Raw genomic sequence first — 13,812 nt, forward strand, 5'->3', positions numbered from 1 at the left:
ATTCTAAATGATACCTAGAATAAACAATCACTGATGAGTCAACAGAAAATGCCTAGATATAAAACACACAAAACGGAAATAAATCTGCTATTGATAGAATTTTACTGAACTATGGAAGCTCAGTTAAAGAAGATTGTCATCCAAAATATCTGGATTAACTGTAGATTGAATTCTAATTTCCAAAGAAGATATATGTGAGTGTTTGAGAGAGAGAGAGAGAGAGAGAGATAGAAGAGAGATGTATTTTTGAGAAGTAAAGTTTTCACCCTGGACTCTACAGGATGAAAATTACAGAACTTATAGAACTTACAATAGTATGAAAGATCCTTAACTTTTTGTAGGCAGAATTTTCTATAGTATGAAGTAAATATATTATTATATTTTTAAAAACATATTTGAACACTTTCTTCCTGAAGTAACATTGCACAGAAAATATAACAATTCATTCCATGTACATTTAGCAAGTGCTTACTGTGTTCCACATGATTTACTGGTATCTTGGGAGTTCCATCCCTATTTAAGTGGCTACTGAATCTATGTACATTGATTGATTCATACTGATTACTTAGCATGTGGTCAATTTTTATGAAATTGATGGTCCAATATTGTGGGCAGTTGGAGTCAGTCTTTAATACACAATTTAGAATATTTTTATGTAGTTGGATATTTTTTTTTGGTCAAAAAATTGATTTAATTTGTGTTTTTTCCCCCCACAATGAGCCTCTTCACCCTAGATGTCCAGTAGCCAACCTATGTTTGTGCCCATAGTAGGCCTAGTGCACAGTAAGAAATTGAATGGTACCTGTGGCATAGAAAGAATTGCCTTACACATTGGTAAAAGGAGAGCTGAGTGCCACAGTGGCCTCTATCCCAATCTAATAGACGAAATACCTTCATTTCTCAGCTACTGTCACTGAGCAGGATTCTCAATACCTACAAGCTGCCAACTCCTAAACCATGTGCATATCTCCTTAAGAAACTTAGGGTGGCTTTGCAGAGCTATTTTCAGTCAATTATTTGTATCCTCATTTCATGGAAACTTTGGACTGTTTGTTTACTGTTTCAGTGGTAAACTGAAATGAGACACCACAGAAGCCAGTCAGAATTAACATTTTCCAATCTTCAAATTCAGCCCAGCACTTTGTGGTCTAATTCAGCTCATTGGGCATTCCACAAAATAAATAGGATTGGTCAGAATCATTTTATAGTCCCAGTGCATTTTTCACAGTGAAGTTCAAATAAACAAACATAGCCCTTATTAAAAATAATAATCATACAAAACTAAATGTATTTTGATGGAAGAAATGATAGAAGAAATTTAGGGGAGGGGAACCTCTGTGGCTCGGTTGGTTACACGTCTGTCTTTGGCTCAGGTCATGATCCCAAGGTTCTACAATGAAGCCCCACATCGGGCTCCCTGCTCAGCAGGGAATCTGCTTCTCCCTCTCCCCCTCTACCTCACTTGTGCTCTCTCTCTCTCTCAATCATAAAGAAATACGTAATTAAAAAAAAAGAAATTTAGGGGAAAATGTATACCTAAGAAGTCTTTAGTAGGCTAAATGTATCTATTAGTGAAAAACAGTTCTGTAACTCTAATGTCAACAGCATGATTTAATGAATCAAGAAGGTCAACTTTGTCTCAATTTGCCCCTGTAATATAATAAACAGAAGTATTAATAAAAAAGTGTTAATAAACTAGCTCCCTCTGATTATCAACTACCTAATGCATAAGCGGTAGGGAAGGCTGACTCCTAATTTGTGCTTCACAAATGTGGGTATAAATTCCCCCCAAGTGCCTAACACAAACCACAGAATAAATCATTGGTATCATCCTAAATCATCACTTTTAATCGAAATTTGGTAACGAGTTAAATATTTTTCATATATATACATATTTATACACATATATATTTTTATATATTTATTATATGTCAAATATTTTCTCCTCAAAATCAGCTTCGATATATGTGGATCATAAGATGTTTATTTAAATTTTATTTTATTTATTTTTTAAAAAGATTTTATTTATTTATTTGACAGAGATCATAAGCAGGCAGAAAGGCAGGCAGAAAGAGAGGGGAAGCAGGCTCCTGCTGAGCAGAGAACCGGATGCGGGGCTTGATCCATGGACCCTGAGATAATGACCTGAGCCGAAGGCAGAGGCTTAACCCACTAAACCACCCAGATGCCCCAAGATGTTTATTTAAATTTTAAAGGTAAAATACAATTTCAAGAAATGCTGGGCTTCAGAGAGCAGTTTGCCTATGCTTCACAATATCCACTCCCACTTTTATGACATCAGAGAGACATCAGTGAAAATTTTGAGAAGGAATAATATGGTATTTTAAAAGTACCATTATCAAAGACCAATTAGTAAATACTTCCAATGCTAATTAGAGAGACCAGGGAAGAACCTATCACATTTAGAAAAACAGACACGGCATTGGATGCTGGTGGTGCCCCACACACACGCTCTTTAGTTAGACAATGAACATCCTGTCCAGCTCTTAGAATTATTGGCATTTAATAACTCACAGCCTGTTTTGGAGAATTGCTCTCAGCCAGGGACAGCCATCTTACCTGGAATGTTATAGAGGCCCTAGGCAATGGTCAGCTGCTAAAGAAGGACCAATCTGTGGTGGGTGTCAGATTCCAGGACTGCCTCTGGGGTCACACTGAAGCTGGACTCCCAGCTGAAACTAAATTCATGCTTAACTTTCTCCTGCTATCCTGCTTTCCAGACTACCTTTCTCCTGAAACAATTCTCCCAATAAGTTCCATTCAGGCTATGCCACTAAAGAAATAGTCATAGGCATCACATTTCTGTTTGTCTCTACAATGCTTCTTCCAATAATAGTGTGAAATGATTAAAATTCTCATAGTTTGTCCTTATTGTGTCCATTTAGTACTTTCTGAGCTTTGTCTTCCCCTCAGTTGCATCCCTCTGAGCATTTCTTCAACATATATCCCTACACTCTTTATCTTTTCTTTTATCATCCTGTGTTTGACTTGGCCTTCCCATTCTCCTTGGTTTGGGATTCCAAGAGGTGTTGTCCTTATAGGCCTGAAAAGGAACTAAAGAGATAACTTCAAGCAGATGAGTGTCTAGGCATATTGACAATTAACCCAAAGTCAACCCAAATAAATTTAGCACATTTTTCTTTATGACCTTTTTGCCCTTCTTTATTTCATGCCAATTTCTTGGTTTTGGAGTTGGTCTTTTGTGGACATAAAGAGTAGCTCACCAGTAATGCCCTCATAAACAAACACCATTCATATAATCTAAGACAATTAAAATTGACCTACTAGATCTGTATTTAGGTCATTTTGCTCAAAGTCAATTCTTCAAATCCAACTCCCCAAGCAGGTAATCCCTCCAAATGACCAATTTGCCAAAGTTCTTATTTTGCTAACTGTTTAGTTTTAATTGGATGGTTCTCATTTGGTTTTCAAACCAGGGCTAGGGGCCCAAATAAATAAAAAATTCTTGTACCATTATTATGAGACAAATGTAAAACAGTCAACTAAAATTAAATGCATAGAAGAAACAAGTACGCTCTATAAATTGACCATTTCAGGAACTATATTTGGCTTCTGGGAAATTGTTGGCTAATAGGCTTACATCACTCAGATATCTAGGCTGCATATTATTAATTGTTTTATTGCCTAATATTTTAGAACTAATTGTATCCATTTGTAATCATTTAAATGCCATTTATATTAAAAACATTGCAAGTGAATCTGTCCTCAAATGGGTTCATTTCCTATTATCTTTTTCTACTTACTAATATGTAAATCACTTTCAACTTAAATTTTAGTATATCCTGTAAGTAACTACTTGAGAAATCTAAGGTAAGGATTTTATCTTCTCCCTTAGAATTTTTTTTTTTTTTTGAGTTGGGAATGGCACTTTCCTCTCTTAAAAATAGCTTTGAAGCATGTATCAAAAGATTTAAAAAATGATCTTGCCCTTTGAAACATTAACTGAATTTCTGAAAGAAACAGATATATTAGAAAAATTTAGTTCAGTCTACCTCTTGTGTGTTTTTTCTTGTGGGTCTCTTTTACTGTCATACTACTACCACATACTCACGACACTGACAGAAGATGTATGGAGGTTTTTCCCACACCAAGCAATTCTCTGGGATACCAGCTGACAGTCCTACAAATAATTAATTCATTAACTAATTCATTAATTATTTTTTATTTTTAAGATTTTATTTATTCATTTGACAGAGAGAGATTATAAACAGGGAGAGCAGCAGGGAGAGGGAGAAGCAGAGAGCCCAACGTGGGGCTCCATCCCAGCACCCTGGGATCATGACCTGAGCCAAAGGCAGACACTTAACCAACTGAGCCACCCAGGTGCCCCTGTCCTACAATTTAGCTCAATTCTAACACTGTCTACCTGGAGATAGCGTCAGATCCCACAAGTTCCCACAAGACTCCTCCCATGCTTCTTTAGATGCCAATTGCAAATAGTAGTTCCCTAGTTGCCCACATCTTCTGACTTGGCTACAAATCAAGATTCCCAGAATACTCCCCTACTTTGCAAGAGTGACTCACAGAACCCAAGGAAACATGCTTACCAGTTTATTAAAGGATATGATAAAGATATAGTTGAACAACTAGATGAAGAGATGCCTAAAATGAAGTCTGGGAGGATTCTGAGCACAGGAAATTTTTCCTTATGGAGTTGAGAAGTGTCACCCTCTGATGTGTGGATGTGTTGGCCAACCTAGCAGCTCTTCAAACCACAAACAATTGAGATTTTTAAGGAGGGCTTCATCATGTGGGCATGATCAATCATTTACTCTATTTTTAGCCCTTTTCCCTTCTCAAGAGAATGGGGGATAGGGAGCTGAAAATTCCAAGCTTCAAATCATGGCTTAGTCTTTCTGGAGACCAGCCCTCAGTCAGGAGTCATTCAGGAGCCCACACAGAGTCACCTCATTAGAACAAGAGACACTCCCATCACCCAGGAAATTAGAGGGTTTTAGGACCCTGTGTCAGGAACCAAGATCAAAGACTAAATATTAGACTAAAAGATGTTCCCTAGTGTTTTTATTATATACAAAATTGCAAAAGTTTTAGGAGCTCTGGCACAAAAACCAGGGTCAAAAATCAATCCATCAATCAATCTCACTTTAGAAATGGGGACAAAGGTAGATTGCTGAGCTATTAACTGCAACGTTTTTATGAAAATCTAAATAGGAAGAACAGAATTAGAGTTTGTTTCAGAAATGGGTGGACTCAGAATTTAAAAATTGCCATCAAGAATTCAACCTTTCTTAATTAATTTCTGTATAAGTTCTAATAGTTTTGGGGTGGAGTCTTTTGAGTTTTCCATATAAAGTATCATGTCATCTACAAAGAGAGAGAGTTTGACATCTTCATTGCCAATTTGAATACCTTTTATTTCTTTTTGTTGTCTGATTGCTGTTGCTAGGACTTCTAGTACTATGTTGAACAACAGTGGTGAGAGTGGGCATCTGTATTGTGTTCCTGATCTCAAAGGGAAGGCTGTCAGCTTTTTCCCATTGAGGATGATATTCACTGTGGGTTTTTCATAGATGGATTTTATGGAGTTGAGGAATGTCCCCTCTATCCCTATACTTTGAATCACTTTAATCAGGAATAGATGCTGTATCTTGTCAAATGTTTTTTCTGCATCAGTTGAGAGGAACATGTGGTTCTCTCTTCTCTTATTGATTTGTTGTATCACATTGACTGATATGCAAATGTTGAACCACCCTGTATCCCATGGATAAATCCCACCTGGTCTTGGTGGATAATCTTTTTAATGCATTGTTGGATCCTATTAGCTAGGATCTTGTTGAGAATCTTGGCATTCATATTCATCAGGGATATTTGTCTGAAATTCTCCTTTTTGGTGGGGACTTTGCCTGGTTTGGGGATGAGGGTAATGCTGGCTTCATAAAAAAGTCTGGAAGTTTTCCTACTGTTTCTATTTTTTTTAAACATCTTTAGGAAAATAGCTATTATTTCTTCTTTGAATGTTTGGTAGAATTCTCCAGGAAATCCATTAGGTCCTGGATTCTTGTTTTGGGGGAGGTTCTTGATCACTGTTTCAATCTTATTACTAGATATTGGTCTGTTCAGGTTGTTAATTTCTTCCTGATTCAGCAAAAGAAAGCTGGGGTAATTTACTAGTTCTACTCCATGGAAAGAAGAATGTGGACTATATTTAAATACAAATGGGCAATATATGGCATCTTGTTTTTGAAACATGACCATTTTGGTACTACTTGAAGGAAGCTTCCTTGTGACTGATCTCAATACATGTTCATGAAGGGGGAAAAAAAAAAGTGGGGTTGAGCGGATGAAGTGCATAGAGGCAAATTGGCATCATTTGTCTTTGGATAGCATTTCAGCCAAAAGAGACCTAAGACTACATTGACATAGCCAAATATCACTTAATGCCACTTATGGCATTTCAAAAATTTCATGGAAAATACAGTTCTCAAGTTTCTTATTTAATAACATGGGCCATTGCCAGTGATGAGAAAATGCCAAACCTATTTCAATTTTGAGGTTTCAAAATCTAATTTACTCAAAATCAAATTTTATCATATTCCCTAAAAATAGGTGTTATTAAAGACTTATAAGAAGTATGTTACTTATACACATACTTGTATTTGCAGAAATAATGCTAAAAACTTATTTCAACCTCAGTGGTTTTTTTTCTGTTGATGTAATCAAATTTCATTTAAATGGGTTTTGGTTCCTTAGCAAAAATATATGTAGGAATGCAAAAGGTAAATTTTCTAGTGGGGTCCTAGAAAACTCAGGTTTTAGGTTAGAAAGTACAAAATGAATTTAATTCATTCAATTAATATTACAAAGTAGTTTACCTAAGTTGACTACCTTGTAAATTGTTGCATTTCTAACTTAGTCAATGTATGCCTTTTAAATATTTACCTGATTTTGTGATTATTCACCTTAAGGTGGGGGGATTATGGAACAATGTTGTCACAGTTTTTCATTTATTGGTGATTCTGATTGGTGTTGATTTTGATCTGTTGAAAGAAAATTAGATAAATGGTTGTTTATATGTATATAATAATTTTTCTCATAAAGTAGCAAACTGCTACTTTATTTATTACTCAAACTGCTCTAAACCCGAAAGGGATCTTCTTTAAAAGTTTCCTAGTAGCCTCTGAGGAAATAATTCGTAGCATTCAACCTCTGTCTAGCATTGAAATTACTTTACTCTCTCCTGTTTTTATTTCTCCTTTCTTACCTCTTTTCTTCTCTTAGCTTTCAAAGGTATTTTAACTGTTTTTTGTATTTGTTTTTTCTCCTCTTCTATATGTTATAATTTCTAGGGCATCTTGGATTAATGTAATTTAATGCTTCCTCTAAAGTATTATAAACAGCATGGATGACCAAGATCATAAAATCATTCAACAGGTGAAGTCTATATCTGGCACCCTTTTATTTCCTTGATATTTCCATTAGGTATCAGTCTTGGGGTGGAACCTAATAATTCTCAGGTGGGTTTTTGTTTTGTTTTGTTTTGTTTTTTGTGGGTTTTTTTGTCCTTTGTCATTTCTGAGAGTTTCTCTGAATTAATTCCATTAAACAGGGTTTCTAGACAAACTTTTTAGAATAGTTCTCTTCAGAACTGACTGGCAGGAGCAAAGTCTAGGTAGAAGAACAGTAGAGAAAATAAAACTAATGGCATCTTTCTCTGTCTCTCTGTCTCTGTCTCATATTTACTCTTCATGATGCATACCATATCTTCCATCACTTTAGAGCTGGTCTCAAATTTCCTCTAATCTTATCGTAAAAAGAGCACTAAGTGTTTTAACTACATAACTTAATTTTTGTTAAATTAGGTCACTTTATCTGAATCAAAAGACTCCTATCAGGACACAGTTTTCACCATTATTTGTTTGATAACAAGTTTGCTTAATAATTTATTTAATACCCCTCTCTCCTAATGTTTTCACTCTTAAGGCAACTCTCTGTGACAAAAACCAGTAACTAAAGTTTCTTGCAATCATAAACAATAGCAATGATCCCTTGAAATGACAGGGTCACTGGGATCTTTGAGGAACAGGGATTCTGTGGGTTCTCCCACAGTGCTTCAAGGTAGGTCTACTCAGCCTTGAATGTTGGGGGGTGGCGGGTGCTGACACACACACCTTTCCTCATGGATTTGGTGATTCATTCTGTCAGCTTCCATAACATCAGCTACAATCTTGCTTACTATTCTGGCTAGTATATTTTAATGTATTTTAACAGCTGCCTTCTGGAGATAGAAATCGCAGTTTTGATTTTGAAACCAAAAGAAAGGTTTGTTTGTTTGCTTTAAATTTAGTATATAGAAGGAGAATTGAAAGGTGACCAAAGTCCATCTGTATTTCTTCAAATCATATCATTTAGGTAGAATTCAGGTCAACTATAAACTACTAGTAGGCATAAACGTAATAAGTATATTCATTATTATTTTAAAATTTTCTAAAAGATTAAGAAAGAATAATATGACAGATATTAATACTGAGCTGCAAGATGGGAATGGAACAGCTCTAAGAGGGATGCTATAGCAGTAGACTCTTACCAGCTTTTAAAATCAAGTGATGTAACTTCTCCGAGCCTAAGTTTGAAGATTAAAAGAAATACTTTTTATCAAAGACCTCAAATAAACTAACATAAAAATTGTCTGTTGCTATTTAACAAATAAGTTTAAATGACTTGTGCACATGGAGCACAATGCCAGTCTTGCTAGGAAAAGCATAATAGAAATAAAACCAAACCCTCCTCTATGTACACATTACATTCACATAAGTGAAAGATACAAAATATATTAAATTTCTCAAGTATAATGCAAGACAAATGGTAAGAGAAGCCATTTCGGAGGTACCATAAGATGACATGGGAACCAAGACTTGAAGAAAATATTATAGTAATCCCCCCTAACCTACAGGGGATACATTCCAGGGGATAGTTGCCTGAAACTGTGGGTAGTACCAAACCCTATATGTACTATGTTTTTCCCTACACATATCCACCTCTATAATAAAGTTAAACTTATAAATTAGGCACAGTAATAGATTAACAAGAATAGCTCATCATAAAATGTAAAAATTGTAACACTATCTTACAACAAAAATTATGTGAATGGGGTATTTCTCTCCCTCAAAATATTTCATCATGTTGTGCTCACCCTTCTTCTTGTGATGATGCCCACATAATGAGATGAAGTGAGGTGAATGACATAAGCATTGTCACATCGTGTTAGCTACTATTGACCTTCTGGCCATAACTCAGAAGAGGATCATCTGTTTCCAGAGGATGACTGGCAGTGGATAACTGAAACCTCGAAAAGGAAAACAGAGGTTAAGAGAGGAATTTTGTACAAGGTTCTAGAAAGGTTCTAGGAAGGTTCATGAAGGAGCTAATTTTTTTTTACTTGAGCCTTAAAGGGGAAGGAAGTATTGGATGGAAAATTTATTCACATAATGACAATTACAACCAGCAAGCTAGTAAAATCAAGATGATAGCAGTCAGCTAGCTGACTGGCTCCAGGCAACAAACATGCTGTCTTTATTATTTTTAAGATACTGCTGAGACTAGCTTAGGGGGAAAAAAATAAACTGAAAAACAAAAACAAAAACAAACAAACAAAAAACTGTTCAGAGTGCCTGGGTGGCTCAGTCAGTTAAGCCTTCAACTCAGGTAATAATTTCGGGGTCTAGGATCAAGTCCCGCTTCCAAATCCTCACTTGGCAGAGAGTCTGCTTCTCCTTCTCCCTACTCGTGCTCTCATTCTCATTCTTTCTTTCTTTCTCTCTCTCTCTCTCAGATAAATAAATCAATTAATGGAAAAAAGCCCTGTTCACTCACAGCATATACACGCACAACACATTTTTCAAAGATCAACCAATTTTGATAGAGTTAGTAGAAATTAAGGTGCAAAATTTAAAAGGAAGACAAACTATGAGAGACTGTGGACTCTGAGAAACAAAGTGAGGGTTTCGGAGGCGTGGTGGGGAGTTGGGTGAGCCTGGTGGTGGGTATTATGGAGGGCACGTAATGCATGGGTATGGTGCATAAACAACGAATCTTGGAACACTGAAAAAAAAGTTAAATTAAATTTAAAAAAAATGAAAAACAAAAAACCACTTCAACACCTGCAGGCTGTGTAATAAATCAGTTTGTGAATCTGAAAGAAAAAAAATTTTAAAAAGGAATTCTTACAGAAATTATTTGCCATAATAAAAATATCATGCCATTATGTCATACAGTAGAATAATGAAATAAAATGTAGGTGGATATGTAATATTTTTTTTAAAACTTAAGTGTTTACAATAGATCTATTGCTAGCCCCTGCTCAGTGTCCACAGACATAATTTGGTCTACTATATCCTTACGGCCAAGGGAATAAATTCTTAACATTGTTTTGATTATTTTAACTAATTTTCTAGTGGTAGTATATGTATAGTGATTTCCCTTTCTTCATGCTGAACTTTTCTCTAAGAGGTTTGCTAAGGAGCAGCCTTATTCTGATTCTCTGAAAGTCCTGTTCTGGCTTACACAACATCACCTAACAGTCTTTGAGTTCAGACAATTTGAAACCATATGTGGAGAAAACATTTATAAGTGAAAATTAACCTGCCCCCTAAACAAACCAGACAGCACAGGGAAGGTCTTCAGAGGAAGCAGGAATGGCCAGGTCCTGAAAATGGAAGTAGGGCACTAGCAGGTTGTTTCACAGGCAGCTGCCTATTGATTACAGAATGTACATGTATACCTTGATGCTTGTTCTTGTCTTAGGTTCATATGTTACACATATATACATATATATACATATATATGTATCTGTGTATACGTATCTGTGTATGTATATATACATACATATATATGTATATATACATATACATACATATATATATACATATATATGTGTATATATACATACATACATATATATATATGTGTATACACACACAAACACACACATTTCCATGAGAATTAAAGATGAACATTTCTTAAAAAGAAGAGTGAAGTATATGTGTGTGTGTGTGTGTGTGTGTGTGTGTATGACATCAACAGGTGAAGTTTGAAAATTGACACACACAAACTATCCTGAGTCAATTACCACTTTACTTCAAGAAGACAGAAACACTACAGTTTAAAGTTGCACTGTCCTTCTGACTGGGGGGAATGCATATGGAGCCAGGTGTCTAGATGGAGACAAATTGCTCTTCTTCGCTTTGTGATGTTTGTCAAATTATTTAAAATGTTCAAATCTCAGTGATCTTTTGTTATTATTGGAGTGATATTTTTACCATTATAATAGGGCTACTATGAATATGAAATGGGGTAATCTGTGTAAAGCACTTAACACGGCTTCTGGTATAATAAATGTAAGTGAACAGTATAAGAATTAATTATTTAATATAAATACCATTTTAACAACAGTGCCTAAATTCAGGATCCAAGTGTTGGAAAGCTAGAACAAGAGATATAACTTTGGGGAAGTTATATGGGGAATGAAATATGGGAATGATAAGTGGCAATGTTACTGTTGGGATGGATATTATACGTCAGTAATTCATCAAAATGATATACATCATGCGCTAATGTTCTCTTTCTCATCACAAAAAATATATACTTTTTTGTTGCCAATTAAATAAATTACTCTACTTGTAAAGACTTTTTAAACTAAACTCTAGAGAAATAAAAGCTAGATCCCTAGGAAGGTGTTACAAAGATGAACCCACCAGCTTTCTCTTTGACTATAAGAAAATAACTCCTTCAGTTTCTTATGTTACATAGATACATAACTAATTCTAATAACTAATAATAATTATAGTATTTCAATAAATTTTATTATTTTTCTGGCTTAAAATTACATAGGGTCTTCAAATATTTATGACTTATTAAAGGCCTTAGACTTCTTTTCTTAGACTCCTCCAAAAAAAATGTACTCAGAATAAAAATGGTAATTCAGACGTCATTCACATCTAAAATTTTTTTCAAAAATTAGAGAGACGGTATTTTGAAAGTACATTAACCAGGGACACCTCACTCATTGCTGCTTAGCAGACATCTCAGGGAAAAAAAAAAAATACTGGCAAGAGACCTAGCTGACTGAAACATTGACAGAAATCATACACAGAGGAAGTGTTCTATTTCCTTTGTTCTTTATGTGTTCTATAAATATTTCATGTATTTATTAAAGCTGTGTTATTGCTGGAAGCCAGCCTTCTCCCTTGTTTAATTCTTCCCCAATCCTTGAAGGTTAGAAATGTTTGAAATATAGAGAGTCTGCATTCCATGTGCATTTTTTGTTAATAGACAACACATGAAAATTAGAGATGAAAATTTCTTAAAAGGAAGAGAAAAGGAAATATTTAGGATGACTGGAAGAAGTCTCACAATACCCTGGAGGTGACCTTGGAGCAATGGCATCTATTGAAATTCTGTGAATTAAAAACGTGAGAAATTCCAATAGAAATGAGGGTCACTATTTTCTTCTCACAACTATGTTTGTCTTCCTTGGTCCATGTGGCAGGAAAGTCATGGTTTGAGGGGCTTCATTAGAAAACTGCCTGCGGGTGGTTCATCACCAGTTGTATTTATTTCAGTGTTAAAAGGGCAGATTTCCTGTTTAAATAGCATGCATCTTTGAGGGCAAAAGACCACGATTGGAAACATCAACAAAACCATCCCATTCACTAACATTTTAAACCCAGGAGCTGGAATAATGGAAGGAATCAATAAATCAGAAGTTAACATGCAGTTCTCTTCCTTTGGGGACCCCGAAGATCCTGTTGTTTCAATCTTGTCTGGGCTGTAAAATGAACAGAAACAAGTGGAAACATTCCATCTGGTCTTTGGAGGACATGGACTTTAGCCTTCTTCTTTTGCTCATGAAGGTCACAGTAGGATTATGTGCCATTTTATTTCATCTCAACATAATATCACATATGATTTAAAACAGAGGATTGATAAATTGAAAGGTATGATTTGCTGCACATTGGGGGGTATATAGTAGAGTACAAAGTAGATACCAAAACCAATCTGCACAAATTAAAAAGTGCCAAAATCTATGATGAATTCCATGCTGTGTTCTGTCTTCTATAGGAAGTATCCATGCTGTTTAACATGTACCAGACAATGTGATAGGCATTGGACATAGGTTGTCTCAGTTATCTTCAAAGAATGTTATAACTATCCATTTTACTGAGAAGGAAACTGATCCTCAGAGAGACTGAGTTCTTGTCCAGCTTCAAAGAGTTGGTACATGTGGAAATCTGAATTCCAACCTCTATTTGTCTAATTCAACACCTGAACACTTAGCTACTACATATCCTCCAGTTAGAAATTAGACGGCTATCCTCATTCAAGAACAAGAATTGTTGAACCCCTATTGCCCAAGTTCTACTAAAGATATTTGTCTTTACTGATTGACATATCGGTATCCTGGAATCATAGTATCACAGAAGCTAAGGGCTATTTAATGATAGCATTATCATATAATGCCCAGTCTTCCAAACTGGGATATTTTGTAAATTGAAGAATGTGATAACAATACTTTACTAGGAAAATGATATAAACGAGGACTGGTCAAATAAACTGGAATGTGTGTTCATTCTATTCATAGGTAGTCATCATATGACTTGTGAACTTTCTAGCACTATGCTAATATTAAGAAAGACTATTTAATGTTTGATTCTAAGACTTAAATTTGTTTTAAGCACTGTCTTTATCATCTGCACCAACTCTTCAGGTAGGAATTATTGTCTCTAAAATGTGAAAACAGAACTTCAGAGCAGA

Source organism: Mustela erminea, chromosome 2, assembly GCF_009829155.1.
Source record: "Mustela erminea isolate mMusErm1 chromosome 2, mMusErm1.Pri, whole genome shotgun sequence".
Taxonomy (NCBI): domain Eukaryota; kingdom Metazoa; phylum Chordata; class Mammalia; order Carnivora; family Mustelidae; genus Mustela; species Mustela erminea.